General features: G+C 40.7%; 1 pseudogene; it reads left to right on the top strand.

The window, feature by feature from the left end:
- Nucleotides 1-685: 685 nt before the first annotated feature.
- LOC149313871 (DNA polymerase beta pseudogene) overlaps nt 686-23,232 on the top strand; it is a 41,442-nt pseudogene continuing 18,895 nt past the window's right edge.

Here is a 23,232-nt window from a genome sequence, read left to right on the forward strand (position 1 = left end):
ATAAATCAGAGGGATGTTGGAGATGTAATAGCCATTATGGGTCATACTACTATATGTGGTGGTCTTGCCCACAAGTGAAGATTTTTTGGAAAAAAATGCAGAGGATAATAGAGGAAATATACCAAATTACTATAAGATTGGAACCAGAGGCGTGTTACAGACGGGCCCATGAGGCGCCGTCATTATGCGCGAGGGGCGGCGCTTCCTAACGCGCCTTGCCCCTCGCGCGTAATGACTATGACAAAATGGCGGCGCTGCATATAAATGGGCGTCGCCATTTTGACGTAGTGGATGCTCTGCGTCCGCATGTCACGCGGCGGAAGTGACGCCGCAAGTGCGCGCTTCAGCACTCACAGCGTCTCTTCCGGGCCGCAGGAAGGAGTGCAAAAATCGCACTCCTTCTTTGCAGCATCCGAGAACCACGGCGTTTGGCTGCTGCGGTTCCCGGACGCTGCAACCAGCGGCAGCATGAGACCACCCTTTCTGGGCAGTCTGTAACGCACCAGAAATAATTTTGTTGAATATGATAGAGGGGGGTGAACAAAGGAAACATAAAAAGCTGTTATTGTATTTAATAACAACAGCTAGAATTGTCATAACAAAAAATTGGGAAAAAACTGGAGAAATAGATATTGATGAATGGTCACTGAAGGCATTGGATGCAATAGAGATGGACAAATTAACGATGTGGCTCCGGGAGGATGGGAAGTACGATGAGTCAAACAAAGAAATGTGGAAAGCACTGATGAATTATTGTAAGAATAGGTGGTCAATGTCTCCATAATTTTTGGTAAGGTTAAGAAATGGATAGGAGGTATTGTTAAATACAATTTCTATAATGTAAAGCAAGGAAAGTATGGGAAGAAAGAAATATCAAAGAAATATATACATAGACTGTTATGCAAAAATAACAAAAATTAATTATTAGTGTGAGATGGGGGTAGATGCAAAATACAAAAATAGAGGAATGTTTGCATTAAGAGCTGTTTAGAAAAAAAGTGAAATCTTCCAGTGGAACAGTGTATTGGGGTGGGGGAAAGGGAGAATTCTGAATAGTTGCTGAATAGTCTGAATAGTAGCTTGGTTTTTATAATGATGTTGAATTTTTGATTTGAATAATATGTAAGAGTCTCATGTAAATAAAAATAAATAATAATAATAATAATAATAATAATAATAGAAAAAGGCATAGTTTTTGTACGCAAAAATATGTTTATTTCTGAACAAAATAATTGCCAAGAACATTTTGCAAAGTGTGATTACTGGGAGAAAGTTGTGCAGAAATTTTACTACTGCATTTTTCTCTCAGTGGGGTTTGCCAAGCCTCAGGAAACTTTCTTAAACACAGGGAAGCAAATAAAAACAATAATTCTTTCCATTCTTACCCAGAAGTAAGTTTTCAAACAGTCACTGTTGGATGAAACATTGTCTGTATCCAACCAGAGACCTCCTGGCAATGCAAAAGACATTCATGCTAGTTGATGAGTCTGTTGGCTCAGCTGTAAGTTTCTGGGCTTACTGCTGATGTTCGCAAATTTCACCAGTAAACTGCACCCAGAATAGCTAGCAAACAAGATATGGAAGGGAAATGATCTGCAGAATTTAATGAGGAACAAATGAGGATTTTTTTCAAGTACAAAACAGTCTGGTTAAGGAAATAAAAATAACAGGACCTCCATACTAGTAACACAAAGAAGAGGAGAGTGTTTGAGAGTTATGATTTTTGCACAATTACAGCATAGTTGGTTGCTTCTGCAATTGTTCACCATCAAAGTCTGATCAGCAGAACATCTTTCATTCTTTGCATTGTTGGGAATTAATTTGGATGAATTTCAGAACCAGTCTATGGCTTCATTAAGAAAGTAATGAAATGAGCTGCAGTTTGAATGTTGGCCCTGACTGGTGCTATGGTAGGGCAGGTGAGAAGAATCCTAATTGACAAGTAGACTAACCTAATAATGCTTTTAATTAACTGATTTGAAATGAATATAATGAATTGATTTAAGGAATTATTTCATTGTTTTTATCATTGTTATTGTTATTTTACTATCTTTAATAATTTTATTTACTTTTATGTTTTGATACCAACATATATTGTAATTTTTATTGGACTTTTTAAAAATGTAAACTGATTTGAGATTATTTTTTTTAATGAAAAGAGGTATAAAATGTCTTGAAATCAACCAAAGAATAAACAATAGCTACCCCAACTTTCTCCACTCCAAACAGAAACTCTGACTCCTCTATCTCATCCCCACAGTTATGTGATGAAAGAAATATCATGTCACTGTTGTAGACACATGTTAGGCGACAATCCAAGGTCTGTTGTTGTTGTTGCTGCTGTTCCTTTAGCAAATTGAGAAGTCCCTTTTGAGCTTCATAAAAAAAAGTAAAAAATAATGAGAAGCTTGGATATCTTCCTCAACACGCTCTGTTGTTAATCCATCCTCATGTGTGTATCACTTTTTTTCAACCAACCAGGTCATTCTGCAGCATTTCTACTGGCTGTTTTATTAATCTTTTTTTCAATTACAGTGTTGCCCCACATATAAAATCAGGCACTAAATCTTCCCAGCCCTGTAATTAACTAACCATCTGTGTGAAGAATAAACTTCTGAACTTGTAAAGAAATGTGGGCAACACACTGAAATTCTCTGAGGCCTGGAATAAACAGAATGATTCCCTTTTACATGACTGGGCATTAGCTTGAAATGTGTGTGAGCCTGTGGCTGAAGGCTAAGCTGACAACCAAACTATATTATTGTACCACTGATACCAGCTTAGCAAGTATCTTCAAGTTCACCACCTGCTTTCCTTGGGATGTCTATGATGCAACATATTTGATGAGTGTGTCTTAAACTATGTGCGGCTTTGCCTGTAGGTTTTAATTAAAATACCAGACTTATTTTATTAGCCTGTGTGTGACACTACTGGTACCATACATGCAGGTCATCAAATTGGATATAACTTGGTATTAGTTGTAGGGAGTATTTTACCAATTCACTATGTCACATGATACCAGTTGGAAAAAAATATGGAAAGGTTCACACCTTCACCTACTTCCCTGAGGAATCCATCAAACCTCTATTACTCTATCCTCCTTTTTTTCTATGTATAAAACTAATCTGCTAAATGGAATAAGCAACTTCAGAGGAACTGGTGGGTCATTTCCCATCTCCCTCTGACCACTGGCAGGCTGCATCCACAGAATCATAGAATCATAGAATCATAGAGTTGGAAGAGACCACAAGGGCCATCCAGTCCAACCCCCTGCCATGCAGGAAATCACAATCAAAGCATCCCCGACAGATGGCCATCCAGCCTCTGTTTGAAGACCTCTAAGGAAGGAGACTCCACTACACTTCGAGGGAGTTTGTTCCACTGTCGAACAGCCCTTACTGTCAGGAAGTTCCTCCTAATGTTGAGGTGGAATCTCTTTTCTTGCAGCTTGCATCCATTGCTCCGGGCCCTGTTCTCTGGAGCAGCAGAAAACAAGCTTGCTCCCTCCTCAATATGACATCCCTTCAAATATTTAAACAGGGCTATCATATCACCTCTTAGCCTTTTCTTCTCCAGGCTAAACATCCCCAGCTCCCTAAGTCGTTCCTCATAGGGCATGGTTTCCAGACCTTTCACCATTTTAGTCGCTCTCCTTTGGACACGCTCCAGTTTTTAATGTCCTTTTTTAATTGTGGTGCCCAGAACTGGACACAGTATTCAAGGTGGGGCCTGACCAAAGCAGAATAGAGTGGCACTATTACTTCCCTGGATCTAGACACAGAGGCATGGAAGAACTAGAAAAAGGGTCCCTAGGCCCTGCTTTGCTCTGCCCTGCCTTGTGATTTTCTTTTCCTACCCATATGCTTTAAATATACTTTCTTTGCATACCTGCAAACATATACATAGACACAATAATTATGTTTACTGATGTTAGAATATTATTTACATTTACAATTTGATAGCAGAACTACAGTACTGCATCTTAGGATTCAAAGCAGGATATTTCCACTGATTGTGAGTGCCTGCATGGCAAGTGGGTTAAAAAAGAAAGCAAGAAAAACAAAAAAAGGTATGACTGTAGGCCAGACATATAGTTTAATATAAACTGAACATATTTCCAAAACCATATTTTCTAGAAGATGGCATCTATGACATGACTAGCGTTTTAGTGGTAGTTCACAAGCAGGTAAAACAATGAGATCATCAGACCATTGAACAATAGCTGGCGAATGTTTATCTATCCAGCTTTGGAATGCAAGACTTTTAGCCACAGTAAGAGGACACAGACTCCAACGACACTAACCATTAGTCCCATATCTGAGGGATATAAATTAAAAGAACATAGTCTAGAAACATCAATTTTTTTCCTGATACAAAATTTATACTCAACTTATTCAAGATCTGGGGCTGGAGAAGACTAAGAATACCATGGATCACCCAGAAGACAAATGGGTTCTAGAACCAATCAAGCCTGAACTCTCTCTGGAAGCCAAGATGACTAAATTGAGGTTGTACTTTGGACACATCATGAGTAAAAATAAATCCTTAGAAAAGCCAGTGATGCTAGGAAAGATGGAAGGCAGCAGAAAGAGAGGAAGACTGCATGCCAGATGACTATTCTCAATCAGGGAGGATACGGGCCTGAACAGAGAGACTGAGGACAGGGGGTGTTGGAAAGGTCTCATCTACTGGGTTGCCATGAACTGAGGTCAATTTGAGCGCAGTTAACAACAACTACAATGCACCCAACCAAAAAGAATTTAAAGCAGAATATTGCTCCATATAGAGACTCAGCATGTGTTGTGGTTTAAGCATTGGACTATGACACTGGAGACCAGGGTTTGAATTTCCACTTGGCCCTGGAAACCCACTGGGTGACCTTGGGCAAGTCACACTCCCTCAGCCTCAGGCAAACATCCACAAAACAGATCCTGCCAACCTCCCTCCCCCCCAAAAAAAACATGTGATAGAATCGTCTTAAGGTCTCCATAAATTGGAAATGACTTGAAGGCACATCAGCAACAAAAATTGTTCCACATACCACAGACATTTAAATTGCCAAAATAATTTTGAGCTACGTATATGTATTCCTCCTGCAGCACTTCCCTATATATAGCTCTATGGAAAATGGGTGCTTCATGTCAATAGCCATAATTTTGGTGCAGTTTTCTCTCTTCTTCTATTCAAGTAAACTCCAAGCCTTATGTGTATCAGTCAATGCTCTTGGTTGGTTAATTTCAAAATTGCCTTTTAATTTCGTACATGAAGAAGAAAACAGAGCACTGCCCATCACAATGAATTCCATGTTGCATCACCTTTGGATAATTTGCCAGATTGAAGGTCATTATCAGTGGCTGTTTAATCAACCCAATCATGCATGTAGGCAAAGGTTAACTGAGCATGAACTCATCTGACTTCCTTTGTCAAGTCAAGACAATTTGTAGACTAATAAAACAGCTCTGATTGCACTTAACAACACCTGCTTTGAAACCCAACCTCATTAGTACTGCGCTAATGAGTCAGAAGCCTTACTGCAAGGGCAGCATCAAAGGTACAAATTTCTCTGCATTCTAGTGATCTGCACACCAATAAATAACCTGTCATTAAATTATTATGATTATTACATTAAAGGTGGAAGGAAGGAAGGAAGGAAGGAAGGAAGGATAGATAGATAGATAGATAGATAGATAGATAGATAGATAGATAGATAGATAGATAGATAGATAGATAGATACTGTGTATGTGCCTTCAAGTTGCCTGTTGACTTGTGGCAACCCCATGAATTTCATAAGGTTTCCTTAGGTGAGGATCCTCAGAGGTGGTTTTACCAGTTCCTTCCTCTGAAGTGTGCAGTTTTCAATCACATTATTGGCTATGTATTAATGTGTACTAACATACATCCTTCCCTTTTGTATCTCACAACATTGGGGCCCTGATTTATATGTGGTTCAGTGGACTGGATTAACACATAATGGAGAACATTTTGAAATCTCAAAATAAAAATAGACTTCTGTCTCTGATCAGGAATGTGCAAGAATCTGGAGGATGAAAGGCTCATATTTAGCAAGAACTTTCCAAAATTTGCAAATTTCCTCATGAGTTCTATAGAAAGAAGATGTCCAAGAAGGATTTTGTTTTATTTTTACTTCTTCTTTTTACATGAAAGACTGCTTTTGAATCTCTGTGTGTTCAGCACCACATGTGGTGAATGAGGGTTATTACTACCAATAGGCTCCTCTCCTTTAAAAGCTGCCTGTCAAGGAAGTAGCCTTCTCCATGCTGGGAATAGATGTATCTTTTGAATTGGGTGGTAGAGATGGTTGAGAGTTTCATTCAGCTCATCCGTAAGACAAACGTACAAGACCTGCAGCTTCAGTCTCCAATTCAGCAGAAAGAACTTGAGATTCTAAAATAAATGAACAGAGAAGCAAGTGAACTGAGATAGAGCAAGAACGCTCCAAATATCTATCTCTCAACATTAGTCCTTAATTCATGGGCAGGCAACTTTGACAGGTCTAGGCACAAATGTTCTGTCCCTGAAATCTGAAAGGGGCCACACAAACAGCACAAAATGCCAAAAAGAGGAGGAGAAGGAAGACAAGGAGAAGCAGTCATGGCCCCAAGTCCACTTTGGATTTTCAAAAATTGTAGTTTTTGACATTCAATAGTGAGAGGACCTGAGGATGTGTTAAAAAGGTGAATCACCACTCCTGAGGCTTCCAAGATAGAAAATTCACAATGTGGCGCCACATTTGCATCATCATGGTGGCCCCCGTATGGATGGGAGGCTGCCATGACGCCAGCATCCGTATAGACTAGGGTTTGGGAGCGTGCAGTTGGTGCGCACTCCCGAACCATAGAATCGCTGGGAGGACGCCACTTTGGACCCATCTGTCTTGGGCCTATATTTTCTTTTTTGGCTTTAGTCCAGACTATCTGGAATAAATAATAAAAACAAATATCCCTTTACAAACTTGCAAGAATCTATGGGAAACGGTTGTTCTGCTTTCTCTTGGTTCCACCTCAATCACAGTCTCACTTGGTGAGAACACGAGAGAGAGCCTTCTCAGTGGCTTCTCCCAGATTTTTCTTTTGCCAACAGGCAAAGATCTTTTTGTTTACCCAGGCTTTTAATGTGTAGACAATGAGGCTTCTTACTGGAATGCATATTTGTTTATACTCCCAAATGTGGTGATTTTTTAAAGTTGTTTTTAAATTTGTATTGTTAATTTTTTTAATTGTTGTGCTTTGAGAGCTACTTTGGTTTTCCCTGTGAGAGAAAGGTGTCATACAAATGACATTAAATAAATACATGTTTGAAATTAAAAAGTGCCAGCCACTTTGAAACTGGAACCAAGAAAGCCATTGGAAACAACTTGGAAACAAAAGGATGTCATGTTATTCCCTAGGGCATAACTGGGGGAAAAGATGGCTGACCTGAGTGTTAGTTTCATTGATCCCACATTGCCTCCGGTCAAAGAAACTTGGCAGGTTTTTGAAGCAAGATAGAAAAGCTGAAACACAGCTTACCGAGAATAACAGCAGGATGAATGCACAAACAACAATGAACAACAGTTCTGCCAAAACTATCAAATATCTACTGGCAAGAATACAGAACGATCATCAAGTGGAGTTTTTTCTCTTCCTGCCTTAAAAAAAACTGTCAGACGCTTCTTGGTAAAAATCTGCTGTTCTTTCTTTCTAAGTCTCAACCAACTGCCCATCTTTGTTATTGTTATGTGCCTTCAAGTCAACTCCAAGCTATGGTGACCCTCTCCTAGGGATTCTTGGCAAGATTTTATTACCTGAAAACTAATTTATTTGATCTTCTCCAAGATCGAGCAGAAGGTCCTTCTTCTGGCTCACTCCCTCCATTCCTTACTTAAAGACCACAGGTGGTAAATGAGAAGCATAGAATAAAAGAATGGGATGATATTTTCAAGGGTTTGAAGGCTTGGTTACATGCCATCCCTTTAAATGAAAATCCTCCTAGGCTCAAGAACTGTCATAATGAGTCCTTGGTATTGAGTCTGACACTTCTTTTCTTAGGCTCTTTTTCATTATTCCTCATTCGACTTCTTTTGACTAAAAGCACGAATCCATTTCAGAAATAGAGATTAAGCCATCATTGGCACAGATGTTTCAGCAGCATTAGCCAGAAGGGTATAATGAAGCTACACTGGAGCTCAGACAATGACAAGCACTTGAGAATTTTTCATCTATACCAGGCAAGATAACGGGAGAATATATTGAAGAAGAAAACACAGCATTGCCTCAATTAAATTAAACAGATGATCTGAAAGGCCTTTTATGTCTATAATTTCAGAGACCATGAACCCCCTCTTCCATATCCTCCCTGTCCTCAAGTATGAATAATGTATTCATTCTGTTACTCCAATGTTTCAGAACAATTTGACCACACATTTGTAACCATAGATGGAGAATGGTTTCCTAGTGGATACCATACCCTTCAGTTAGGGCCCCAGTTTGGCAAGGGCAGTCCCAATTAATTCTTTGTTGTCTCACTTTTTCAGCTGCTTTTAAAATGTCCCTGTTTCTTTCTCCTCCTCCCAATTTCCCACTTTGGCCTCGCCTTACTTCAACTGCTGAAAATGGAGTGCAAAGTGCAAAAGCACTTTGAACTCAGTTAACTCATCAAGGGAGAGGATAGGATCTTGCCCTTCTCTCTAGATTGAGGCAAAAGCAAACTGAGGCAGCTACCCCTAACTTACGTATTCTTCCTTATTAATAATGTTTGTTATCTTGACTACGCTCTGATATTGCTTGGCCACGTGTGTCCCAGTTTTCATCTGCAAAATGTTGGAGGGTATGGTGTGCACCATAAGTGTGTACCAAGGTATGTGCATGTATGACTCCATGTGTTTGAAATCACACACTTGAGACCAGTGGCGGACAAACTTTGTCTTGTCAAGCACCACCATTAATGGTCTGGAGTTGTATGGGAGTGATGGGAGTGGATTCTAGGAGTTAGAGGAGCCAAGACATAAGGTAGGCAAGATCAGCCCATGTTTCTGTTTCTTACCTCCCTTCTTCAATCACCTTTCTCTCACTTGCTCCCCACATGGTAGAGGATATTCTGGCAGAGTTCTGAACTGCTTACTTTCAAAGGGCTGCTAAAATCAATGAGAAGGACACAGGCTGCCCTGGAATTGCAGGTTGTCTAATTGTGTTTCAAACCTAGAGTTTGTCTTGATGAACTCTAAACAACCCTCTGCCCTCCAAGATAGGAGAAAAGCCAGAGAGCTCAGTCAGAATGCTTGGGAGTGGTCACTACTGCTTGGGGCGGTTTCCTTACTCTGCATTGTGATAGGACTGATCTAGCAAAGGGCACAAGATCTTTCTATAGTTATTCCAATGGTTTTGGATTATGTTAGGCCTTCAGATTCCTGCCTGAACGTATGTACTCCAGAGTTCTTGAACATACACTGAAATATGTGAAGTCAAAGGCTTTCGTGGCAGGAATCCATAGTTTTTTGTGGGTTTTTCAGGTTATGTGGCCATGTTCTAAAAGAGTTTCTTCCTGATGTTTCACCAGCATCTGTGGCGATGCTTCTCTGAAGATGCCAGCCACAGATGCTTGTGAAACATCAGAAAGAAACTCTTCTAGAACATAGCCACATAGCCCAAAAAACCCACTGAAATATTTGCCCATGTCTTATTTCATAAGCTAAGCAGGGTATTGGCCTTCTTACAAGACTGCTGGAGAGTATCAACATAAATCAACCAACCAACTAACCACTTTATTTACATCCTGTCTTTTCTCCAAAACCTGGATTTAGAGAGCTCCGGATAGAATTGGTAGCTCCCTATGTTCATAACTATATTCTCTCTAGAAGGCTTCATGCTTTTGCACCAGGAAAACTTTTAGGTGGTGTTCAAGTAAAACATGCCAATGCAGTCCTATTTTTTTAAAAAAAGTTTTACTTTTGGTGGAACTAGAAACCTCAAATCATAAAGTCCTAGTCCACTGGCTCTCTTTTTAGGATTCCCTGTTGCTGCTATAATGCAGCATCTTCAAATCCAGAAAACATATCAGGGGTGGCCATGTTGCCCATATAGCCAGTTGTGCATGGGATGGGGGTGCAATGGTGTGGCCCACACTGGGCAACACCACAGAAGAAAAGTGATGCCCCGTTGGGCCCACCTCCACTGCAATGTACCCGCAGCTGCTCACAGTCCCAGCACGCCACTCCCTGTCCCTATGTGTGTTCCTCATCCCCTTGTACTGCCACCCTGTCCCCGCACCCTACTATCCTTTGCCTTATCAGGAAAAAGACAGGGCAGCAGTACTCAGCGGTCTCCCAGTACTGACATGGCCAGAAGGAGAAGAGGCCAGCATGCATGAGTCACCGTTTCATACCATCTGAACTGAGAACAACAAAATGGGGGCCTATGACTTACTTCTTCAAGAAATTTTCTCCTGTATGGTTTTTAACATCTTTGCTTGATGAAGAAGCCAGTGGAGCTTCAAAATCTTGCAACATGTATATTGTGCATTTTGGTTGGTCCACTGTTTAGTAGATTTTGGATGCTACTGGACTTTACTGTATGGCTAACACAGCTACCCTGGGTATATCAAGCTGTTCACATTTGAAAACTCACCACATGGGGACATGACAAGACATGATTAATGTTTTAAGGATATACTTATAGGTTTGTGTAAGTGTATATTTTCTGATCCTGTACCATTATCCTAGGCAACCAAACATTTAGCAGTCATCTTATTGAAATGCAATCCTTTGTGTTCCCAAGGACTTGGGATTTTCTTTAGGGTTATAGACTGATAACCCACATGATGGTTAAGTTGTGGCCCAGAACAGGGGGGAAAAAACCCTCAGCAACTGGAAAACATGTGCTCCTTTTCAGAATCAGTGCATCTCCCTTCATGGTTACTTTGATCATTGTTCTGAAGATAAGTGAAAATAAAGGCAATCCATATGTAAGCAGCAGGAATATAAGCAGTTCATAAATTTGTGTATTCCATGTAAGGTTTGGAATGTCAGCTCAGTAAGCATTCCAAGCCACATTTACATTTCATTTCTTTCATGTGTTCTGTTAATCTTTGAGTTTTAGAAGATTAATGAATAAAATGTGGTATTATGGAATGTGAAACTCCCTTCGCTCAACCCAGATGCTAATACTGTGAGATGGTTGTAAAACTACTAAAAGTGAAGCTTAGATTGGATAGGATTGTGTAAATCAGCAATAACTTTGCAATGGTGTAGTTGTGTGCAGCCCAAGTTGCTTGATAAACTAATAGCCAGAAATGAGCAGTAGTCTGTACATAGGGTAACATCAAAAGGTCTGAATTTGTACAAGATTGTGGACATTTTTCAGGCATGGCAGCATATCAAAAAAGGATATAGAACTATATTATACTGCATTAACATGGGAGCAACTATGTGACATCAGCCAACCCCACATTAAAGCCATCTTTTTTATTTGGGCAGGTACAATAAATCGGATACTTTTTACTCCTCATGTCCCTTTTGCTTCCCATAGTCAGTGGCCATATTGTCTCATGGATTCTGGGAGTTGTGGTCCAAAACAGCAACATCTCCCCAGTCTCAAATTAGTGCCCACCTGTATGGTGCTCCTGATGTGCAATCAGAACATCTCACAGTCATTCCCATGTCACATACTGCTGTGTATCAGCTTGTTTCATATTTTAAGAACTATCTTTCCAGATGATTTTAGGAAATCTGGTCTTGGTTATCTCAGTAAACATTTCATTCCATCTGGACTATTGCTCTGGAGACCAGGGTTTGATTCCTGCTTATCCATGGGACCTACTGTGTGACATTGGGCAAGGCACATGCTTTCAGCCTCAGAGGAAGGCAATGACAAACCTGTTCTGACCCAACCTTGCCAAGAAAACCCCATAATAGGTTCACCTCAGGGTTGCCATAAGTCAGAGATTACTTGAAGCACAACACACACAAGCCCTGATAATTAATATCTACCAAGATGTCCCTACCAAAGCATATGCCCCCATGGAGATTAGATAGGTTTTGCAAGAAGCAGGGCCTTCTGTTTTACTACCCCAGAATTTTGGAACTCTCTCTTCAAGAGGTTCAGGTTGCTCCATCTTCTTCATTGTATTTCCAAAGACAAAGCCAATATTCCCTTCCTCCCTTCCTTTTTGTTCTGCGTTTAGTAGTTGATTGTCCTCATCTTTTCTTTGTTTGAAGACTGCATGGTAATATTTAACTGGAAGTGATACAACTGGCCTGTGATAGTGCAATCCTATCCATGTGTATTCAGCAGTATTGGCCTCAACAGACCGGCATAAAGAGCTGGCCTCGGGGCGGGCTGACACCATGGCATCTGTATGTCAGCCACCCGGATGCCATCCTCACACTGCCCTCCTGACCAGACAGCAGGTGGCATCACGCTGCATCTTGGGCACAGCGTTTAGCTGTGCCACACCAAAGAAGCAGCGAAAAACCACTGCCACCATGGCTATGTTGCCCTTTCAGTGGTACAAAAAGGAGCTGCATTTTGTGGCTCCTTTTTTGGGAGATGGAAAGGCCAGATCAGGGCTGTGGCATGTAGTTGCTGTGGCCTTGATCTGGCAATGAAAGAGGCAGCTGCAGGTAAAAGTGTATAGAATTGCTTCCTAAATGTAAATTTTTCTTATTCTGGGAAGGACAAATGCCCAGAAAATAAGGAAACTGACCAATGTGTTTATTATTTCTTTTTATGAATTACCTTTATAGCCATCTTTTTCTCCAATGAGAGGATAGTGTATACAACTCCCCCAATCACTTTAAACTCACAAAAATCTGTGAGCCAGGCAAGGACAAGCGAGTGTGTCTGGCCTAGAGTTACTTAAGTTTTGTAGCTCGCTGGGAGATAAAACCTGGATATCCCAGGTGCCAATACAACAGCCTATACACAATATTACCGTACTGGATATATTACACTTCTGGCATGAAAACCACTGTCTTGTTGCAAACCTTATCAATTAATGTTTGCTTTTTAAAGCAACATATACTGGTATGCATTATAAGGTGGTTGCTTTCAAGGCCAGCATTCCCTGGGCTGATGAGTGAAGAAAGATGGGAAGAATATTAAAAAAAAGATTCTCCAAATAGCTGAGACACATTCTTGAGTGCTAGTAAACCCAGATGAGAAGAATAATGGACAGATGAGAATCTTTCTAATATGGGAAGTATTCTGTGCAAAATTTGTATAGCTTTCATTTCATTTCTTTCTATCTTTCTTTTTCACAGAAAACAGCCTTTACTATTTTCTGAGCAGAAAATGATAGCTGGCAGTCTCTATTGTAGTTACAGATTGGCAGCCTAGAGTTATGGATTTTTAATTGCTTCAAACTTGTAAAGCCAAATAGTGTTTCTATAAGACTCTGGTCTTATCTGCACTGCAGAAAAAATGCAATTTGACATCACTCTAATTGCCATGGCTCAATGCTATGGAATTCCGGGATTTGTAGTTTTGTGAGATAGTTAGCCTTCTCTGTCAGAGAGTTATGGTGTCAAAAATACTACAAATCCTGGAATTCCATAGCATTGAGCCATGGCAGTTAAAGCAGTGTAAAATTGCCTTATTTATGCAGTGCAGATTAGACCTATGTAAATGCCCCTACTAGACTACCTAAAGAGCCAGCAGTTTCATAAAGTGATGGAGGTCTTTTCAGCTATCAGTCAAATGTGAGGAAGATGACATTTCTGTCGCCTCTCACCAGCAAGGAAAGGTGAAACAAGGCTGCAAATATCCTTCTCTTTGGGCTCCAATTAGCAACCTAAGAGATCTCCTTCATCTCTTGTGGCTCTTAAGTTAAACTTGAGGGAGTTCAGGCTGGGAGATGTTACTTGGTTACACAGATGTAAGTCAGCAGCCGATACAGAATATTGGCACCTGTTTTCTGCACAAAATTCCCATCTGCAAATTTTGTACATAACAAATCCAAACTGCTCATAGTCATTGAAGACTGCACAGTTTTCAAAGACGTCTTCACAGCAGGAAAGAAATTGCTAGGATTAGTCATTCTTTTTCCCTAGAATAAAGTTAGTGAAGAATTACATTTCAATGAGGAAAATAATCACCATTGCTGCACCTGCCCATGTGAGTTCATTCCTTTACATTCCCCTCCCCACAGCTGTATGGGCACTGACACATGTCTCAGCTATTTCCACCTTAGTGCAGAGTATCTTATGCAAGGTATATACTGTGTAGGAGTGGTGGGAACCCATATGTCTCCTCCTTTTTCTGCTCGAGGAGAACACATTCTTCTCCTGCCAGAGGTGGAAGAAAACAACTGCCATGACCACCCATTACAACCACCTTCTCACCTTGCCTCCCTGTTCCTTTTCTCACACTAGTGTCCCCTGCTTACTGTCCTCTCTTTAAAGCCACTTTAGCCATTTTGTGCAATTACTGTTGCATTGCACAGAATCCATAGGTAATGATGAGAGGTGAAGCAAATGGGGAGAGTGAGGGAAGTGTACCAGGGGTACAAAATACAACAGAAGGCAGTATAAGGAAAAGGAATAGCATGGAAACATGGTAATGTGGTAGAAGGGCAGAAGGCATGAGGGTATGAGCTGGGGTAGGTGGAGGAAGGAAGAGCAGGTGGGAGGCATGGCAGTGGGACATGAGATGCAAAGGAGAAAGCACAATGATGGCATAAACAGAAGGGAGGGAGGGAGGAAGGGAGGGTCAAAACAGTGGCTCCAGGGTAGGGAAAAAGTAGGGGAGCAAAGGATATGGGGTGGTGGCAGCAAGGACTCCAGGATAGAAGAAAGAGTGTTGTGGACTATTCTTGGCACTCTGCCCCCTGAGGCAACTGCCTCACTCTGCCTAGCACATGAGCCAGCTCTGATTCTTTGCACAACCAACAGAATTTCTTGCAAAATGCTATCAAGGAGACGCCCCCAGACACACGCATGTAATCCACATGTGCTTTCCAAGGATAAAGTCCCTGTTTCGTCCCCTGCCATCTTCAGTTTACACAGGCATCAGGTGATGTGAACGGCATCCACCTGAGATCTTAAGAGAGATGATGCCAACCAGAGAAGACAATATTAGGCAAGATGAACAAACTGACTGTACTCAGGGACGTAGCTGGGGGGGGGGGGTGTTCTTATTAGAAAAATGAATGGTGCGTGCTGCTGCGCCGCCGCGCCCAAGCCCCATTATAATGGTGGCACTTAGTCTGGAGCCCCCCCCCCTTCCTAAAATCCTGGCTACGTCCCTGCTGTACTTATGATCAAATACTAGGTTTACTTCACCAAAGAGATATACTGAGTGGGAAGAAATCCTGTTGAATCTGCCTGTTGTGTGAGTGTGTTTAAAAAGATGAAAAATGAGTGAGGCAGATGTCTACTATTTTTTCCTTTAAAATTGTGTTGATTATGTAGGGCTGCTGGGAATGAAAAAGGACTCACAGCTGTCATTGGGAGCCAGTACAGAGCAGATATGATGAATGCAGTCGTAGTTCTGAAAGAGAAGAGCTCCCTCAACCCCCAACATGCACTCACAGCTGAGATAATAAAACAACAGCACACAAAAAGTTTTCTGAATCTAAAAATCAAGTCTGAAGTGGAGGCTTGATCCAAATAACTGTTCATAAGGTAATGAAGTCATCACTGGGTGTGTGTATTTGGTGAAAGGATATAAACACATTCAAAGTGACTGGTATTGGTGACAGATGTAGGCAGGACTCAGCAAAGCCCTTTTGCTTGGCTAGGAGAGCTTCAAACAAGTTTAATTTCTGGTTGAGAACACAGCTGTTTCTGTGCATAGTAGAGGAATGTTTGCTCAGGGCTGCCAATAATTCATGTACATCTGCTGACAGTGGCTGTAAGGAAGTTGAGGCAACCTTCACATCTGCAGAGGTGTTATGTTACTAGTTTCCCTGGCTTTTTAGAAAAATTGTTATTGTAGCTGAACTTATTTACTTCAGTCTGCATGCTAATCCATTTGGTCTCAGTGGCTCTGTTGGCTTGATAATGCTTTCAAACAAAGAAGAATATGTGATGTGTGCATTTGTTTGTTTCATCCAGCATAAATTACTGTAGCACAAAAGTCACAATCCACTGTGATTGTGTTTTATGGAAATCATTGGAGAAAATGCTCCATGCACTTATGCATCTCCATGTACCCATTACCCCTTTCAACCTTGGTGTACATCTGCGACTCTGGATTCCAGATGCATTATTAGCACTTCCAGCCTGCAGCTGGAATGTCTTTCACCTTCCATGAATGTAACTGAGCCCTGCAAAATCCCTGGTGTAACAATACAGGACAGAGATCCTTCTGTCTTTTCCAATCTCACTGATTCACATGCTTGGTAATAGAATGAGTCTTGAGCAGAGTGACAAAGATGGTTTGGGCCTTGGACTAGAAACAAGTGCATTTATGCTGCACCATTATAATAGTTTAATGTCATTCTTACTGCCATGGCTTCATACTATAAAGTTCCTAGGATACGTAATTTGGCCAGAGGTATTTGGAATTCTGTGCTAGACAGCACTAAAGTACATTCCACTGAATTATGGTACTTGCAGAGACTTAGATGTTCTTCACCAAACTACAAAACTCACAATTCTGCATGATGGACCCATGACAGTTAAAGCAGTATCAAGCTGCTAAAATGTATATAAGGATTCTAACAGCATTATGCAGGAGAGGAGAAAATGTGCCAATTGGAACCAACTTTTAAACACACTGTCAGCACCCAAAGCCCTGATTTTTTTTAAAAGGCTCAATTTGGGGGCATTTTTATTTGAAAACAATATAGAAAGCAGTCAAATGTCAAAATACAAGATTCTGATAGAAGTATTTTGCAGGGAGGTTGTGCATCTGGGTGGGTTTATGAAGATGGCAATAGGAGATGACCTTACATTACTTTCATCATCATGTTAAGAGGAACTCTGAAGAATGAAGAAAAGCAGGAGTGTTTTCATGTGCTCTGGTCTTTGGCCTGTGGAAAAACCAGGGAGGATTGGCCCTGACCCTTGAGTAGTTGTCTACTCCAATATAATTTATATACAAAACATGTCAGAAGAAGAAAAGTTGATGGAGTTACGTATGGTTAGTGTGGAGAACTGACAACTGCAGTTGCATCTATACTACAAATTAGGTTGGTTTCATGCCACTTTGCCATGGCTCCATTCTAAGGAAACCTGATAAGGTACCTGAAAGGTACTAATATACCCTGAGAAGAAAAGGACTCAAGAGGAAATCACTTTAATTCTGTTGTGTAGACAGAAACTCAGGGTACACTGGAAATTTTGTTTCCAATGTTTTTGTTTGGAATTTTGGTTCCAAGCTTACCAAAGTGTTATAACAATGATATAACTGTGTAGTGCAGATACAGCTTAAGTAACATAACATTTTATTTAAATATTCTGAGGGATGTCAGATGAATGAGGGAAGAAAGAGTTGCTCCAGGGGGCAAGGTGTCAACAAACAAGTTCAAATGGAAAGAAAGGAGTTTTAGGTTATTAAACAAATCTCTACAACTTTGTAACAGGTGCCTTTAAAAAGGGTGGTTCTCCTTTGTTAGAGGTTTTTAAGCAGAGGTAGTAGCAGTGGATTTTTTCATCAACAAGGAATTGGACTAGGTGACATTTGAAGTCACTGTTGGCTAGAGCTGCATTATTCTAGCTCCAGAATTCCAGTAATCTATTTTGCTTACTCTGCAAATTATTATTCATATTATTAATTTACACTCTAATCACACAACTTCAGCACATTAATAGCTACCAGTATGTATCAGCTTTGTTCCATTTTTATAATAAGTATTGTTCTGAAAGAAATAGTGTACAATAATGTTTAAAGTTCTGGATTTTGAGCAGAGAGATTGGTATTATTCAAATCCCTTTTTGATTATGAATTCTACCATTTACCACTGAACCATTATTACCTCTGAGAAAGTGTACTTTATAGCTTTGTTGTGGGATTGATAACCATACATGAATTCTGTGACTCAGTTGTGTACATTTCTTATAAAAGGTAAAGTAAAGGTACAATATTCCCCATAGACAAGATTGTCAAGTCGTATCCGACCATACTCTCCGTTACTAAATCAAAGAGCTAGCGTTGTCAGAGACTACTCTGTGATCATGTGGCCAGCATGGTTGCACAGAACACTGTTTATCTTCCCACCAGAATGGTACCTATTTATCTACTTCCATTTGCATGCTTTTGAATTGCTAGGTTGGCAGAAGCTGGGACTAGTGTTGGGAGCTCACTCCATCATGTGGCACCCAGGCCTCGAACTACCAGCCTGCCGATCTTGCAATCAACAGAGTTGGTGTCTTAAGCACTTGAGCCACAGCTGCCATGCACAGTCATTTCCCGTAAGGTCATTAACCTGCACTGCAAAATAATGCAATTTGGCACAACTTTAACTACCATGGCTCCATGGTATGGAATTCTGGGACTAGTTATTGTGGCACCAGTGATCTCTGACAGAGAAGACTAAATAGCTCACAGACCTGCAAATCTCAGAAATGGTGTCAAACTACTCTACTTTAGCTGCACTTCATACAATTATCTTTTTCCCCCCTCGACATTTAATTAAATTAGGTGGAACTTTAAATACAAATGATTGTATTGCAGCTTTTGCCTGATTTGTTGCATCCATCTTACTTCAGTCAAATGACTCCATTGCATTCTGTACAGCACTTTCAAGAAGTGCTGCAAAACATACTTTTCATGGGCGGGATACAAACCGCCGCTTTGCGGCGCTTCCCCACCGCCGCCGTTTGCTCCGCGCGGGAGCTGCAGCAGCCAAACCGCGCGGCTCCCACGCGGAGCAAAAAAGAAGCTCCATTTCGGAGCTTCTTCTTGCGGCACACTGATGACGTCACGAAGCGCCGCTGGCGCATTCGCGACGTCATAGGCACCGCAACACGTCTGGACGCTATGCGTCCAGTACGTAAAGATGGCGGCGCCCATGTGGAAGGGGCGCCGCCATCTTGTACGTATAGGATACGTACTAGGGTTAGGGGGGTGCGGAAGCACCGCCCCTTCCTAACCCTAGTACGTATCCTATACGTACTATATGGCGGTTTGTATCCCGCCTTAGATTTTCTTCCAAAAAGACTTTCCTCCAGAGTTGTAACACTGGCCTAAGGAAATAAGAAAGGATGGGTCATAAATATCAATGATTGGAGCCTGACTTCACTCATTGGCTAAACACACTCAAAGGTAGCAGCACTTATTTCGCGCAAAACAATTGTACAGAATGGTGACTGAATATTTCTTTCACTTAACTCTGCTCCTACAAAGAATAAAGAATTCTTTCTTTCTTTCTTTCTTTCTTTGGTTCACACATGTCAGTCATAAGTGTGAGACTTCACTCATTGACTAAAAGGCACCCAAAAGCAGTCCAGTCTTTCCCCTTGCAAAACAGAATTGTAACTACAGCTTTTTCTCCATAACACCATTCAACAACAACAACAAAAAGTTAGAAAACTGATTTTTTAAAAAAGTAAATTTGGAGTCCAGGGCTGATGACTGGGATTCTTCTCCCCCTTTTCACATTAGACAGGAAGATACAATGGATTTATGGATAAACATATTCCAAAATGGCATGGATCTAAAACAGACTAATTGACCGACTCTAGTTAGAGAACTGGAATCCTGCATCCTGAGTTGCTACAACAGCTCTCAGCCTTTTCACTCGCCGTTGCATGCAGCTCTTCTAGCCAGAAGCTGTCATAGCCTCTCAGAGCATTTAAGAGAGAAGCCTCAGTGGTCAATCCATTGCCTTGTCCTGGGATGCTCAGAGTTTCATGTATTGAAACAGCACAGTTGGCTTGTAGAATGCACTCCCCTCTCCTATGAGCATCCTGTCAATGAATGGATCAGGTCTACAACCAAAATGTTCCAATGCTATTAATGTACATCCTATAGTCCACGTCACAATAATCTGAAGAATTAGATTTGAGTGACACTTCAGTACAAATAAACCACTTGCATTTGTAATGTTAATATTTAATTGTCATTACTCTCATTTAATACACTTATTATATGGAATTCACTCTGTACATTTGTAATATTTTAAGAGAAATAATGGGGCTGTTTCCACAATTGTCATCCCACAAGTACATCCCTCATAGTTCCTAAACTATCCTGGAGATTTTATACATTGCTCCAATGAACGTGGTTCTGTCTTTGTGAATAAGACCTAGTAGTTTTCTTTTCATTTTCTTTTATATAAGCTACCCTAAAGCATTCCATTCCAATTGTGTTGTTGAAGAAAAATCTTTACAGGCCATTTGAAAAGTGTTGATTATTATTTTATGTTCCTATTTCCACCCCCATTTCTTGAAATATCTCCCTTCCTCTCCTCCATCCGTCTCTCAGTGGAAGACTGCACTGTTTGTTATTTGGTATACTATAATCTTCTCTCTCTCTCTCCCTCTCTCTCTCTCTCTTACTGTGAAGGCATCAACCAGTTAAAATTGAAATGAAATGCTATAATAAGAAAGTGACATGATTTGTTCCATCAAAGCACTGATCAAAGGCAGAAGAAGAAATCAGCTTCAGCCATAGCTCTTGGAATGGGCTATGGAGCTAAAGCACTTAGTTAGACATGCTGAGACATTGGATCATTGGACTATGATTCCGCTTTAATTGTAATAGTTCTGTTCTAAGAAATCTTGGGATTCGTAGTTCAGTCAGGTCTTAGAGCGCTCTGGATGAGCATTCTAAATGCCCTTCCCCTAAACTGCAAATCCCAGGATTCCACGGGATGGAACTATGACAGTTAAAGTGGAATAACTCTATAAAGAGCCCAAAAATGTGATATCATTACATAAGATTGCTCCACACACTCACACTTTATACAACAGGTAGCAAATAAACCATGGATGTAAGAAACAAATACTAATGCAAAAACATCACACATTTCCCCCAACTACTAGGAGAAAATATGTTAGGATAGATGACATAGGTCAACATTCACATGTATGAATCCAACTGTAGTTTGGGCATTCTCGTTCAATGGAGCCATAAACTGGGGATAAAAACATAACATACAGAAACTCTCATTGTAATAATTTAAAGTGTCTCCTCCCCACCTGCTCCCTTACAGAACCTTACCGCACAGGAGCTCCATGGAACGAAAGGGGCCGGGGACGAGTGGGGGACGAGTGGGAGATGCCTTTTACTGCACACAGAAGTCCCTCACTTGTTCCTGTTCCCTTCAGAACAGTTCTAAAAAATCACAGTCCTCTGGGATGGATTGGGAATGGAAGGGAAGGGAACAGAACGAGTGAGGGACTTCTGTGTTCAGTAAAATGCGTCCCCCACTCGTTCCGTTCCCTTCCCGGCCCCTTTTGGACCGTTCCCAAACCGTGCCTGGAGCCCTGTGTAGTAAGGTCCACAGTCTTATGTCAAATGAGAGGGTTTATGTGTGATGGGTTAATGGAATGGATACCTATTTTAAATATGCCACAGTGGTATTTTGTTCTTTTATACACTTCAAACTCAAAGACAGTGGCCACCACCTTTGAACTCTAGTGGGGCCAACCAACAACATGCCCCCTCTCTCAAGAACTGATTTGCCTCACTGCGGTGATAACTTGTCATTTTCATTATTCGCAACAGCTGGAATTCACTAGCACAGTTATGGATACATAACTTAGAGTTACGCATCTGCAGTTGATTTGTAGTTGGTTCCTACGTATTCACAATCATAGCTCCAACGTAAGCATCGCTCTCTGGTATTGTGAGGAGAAGAAGAGTGTATTTTGCAAGAGGCCTCCCAAACCCAAAGCCAGTATTGCCATTTTCTCAAATAAAAGTGCAGTTCAAAAATACTTTGGCATGCCAGTTGGACTTACTCCCTCCGCCACTTGCAAATTCCAGGCTCCTGAACATAATCTCCCTGGGTGCTTCTTATTATGACAATTTAAATGGAGAGGGCAGAGGAAAGTAGAACAATGCAACATTACACAGTGCATATAGCATGGTCTTTGCAGGAACTCTGGAGTGAAATAACACATGTCAGGGTTAGTAACATTTTGTAGCTGTATTTCAGTCTCTGAGAGCCTTGGGAGTTACCTTTCCTTTTTACAGCACTCTAGCTCAAAGTCTGAAAATGTACCAGATGGATTCCTTTGTCAAAGAGAAGCCAATCTTTCTAATATCACTCTGTTTCCTCCCCAGAGTAGCATAAATATATATTTTTATTTACAGATTATCCTTCTACATTGTGTAGAGTACTGGTGAGCTTTCCTCATATGAGCAAGAGAGAGGATGTGCAGCTTTTCTGCATAATTTTGTATGATCATTATTAACTGAAAAGAGAGGGGAACAAATTAAGGTTTGAAACAATCCAGAAATAATCTGGAAATGTGATTGGGAGAGCTGAGGGGGGACATGGGCAGAAGAATGTAATAAAACAGTCAATATAAACCTTGAGATTTATGTTCAGAATACACACATAGTGATTATACTCAGGGTCATAGGAATCAGGGCACTATATTCTCTGAATGTTTACAACACATTTAGATTTTTTAGTGTATCTGATGCAGAGTTTGATATCCTTAGAGTATTAAAATATTTATTTTTAAATTTTTGTTTCTGTATGTATGCGTGTGATGTTCAAGCTGAACATCAATTTATGGTGACCCCATAAATTCCCTAGAGTTTTTTGAGGCAAGGAATACTCAGAGGTGATTGCCATTGCCTTCCTTTGAAATATAGCCTACATCCCCTGGTCTATCCCATCTTTGTCCAGTACTGGGACTGAAAGTAATTCACGCTCAACATGGATTAAAAAGCAGATACAACTAAAGCAATGGCCTCAAACCTACACACACAAAAACACACACACACACACACTAGTGTTTTTAAGTGCTTTTATCTTTTTAAATTGTATTCTATTTTTAAACAAATGATCCATTTAAATAATGTAATAGTTTAATTCCATTGCCACTTTTGTAAGTTTAAATTGTAATGTGTTTTTAGGCTGTAAGCTGCTTTGAATCCCAGTTTGCAGGGGAAAGAGGGTAATAATAATAATAATAATAATAATAATAATAATAAAAAATAATATGCACATACAGACCTACACTACATATTACCCCTCCCACGTATTACTGTCCCTGATGCCACTCACATTGCCATTCTTTAGTAGGAAGGCTCAGAGAAGCAGCTTATGATGTCCCCATAGCTAGACACAAGATAATCATATCAGCACTGATTCCTGGAGGACCCCAGCAGATC

This window comes from Sceloporus occidentalis, unplaced genomic scaffold, assembly GCF_023333645.1.
Source record: "Sceloporus occidentalis isolate IW3139 unplaced genomic scaffold, rSceOcc1.0.p SCAF_4, whole genome shotgun sequence".
NCBI lineage: Eukaryota > Metazoa > Chordata > Lepidosauria > Squamata > Phrynosomatidae > Sceloporus > Sceloporus occidentalis.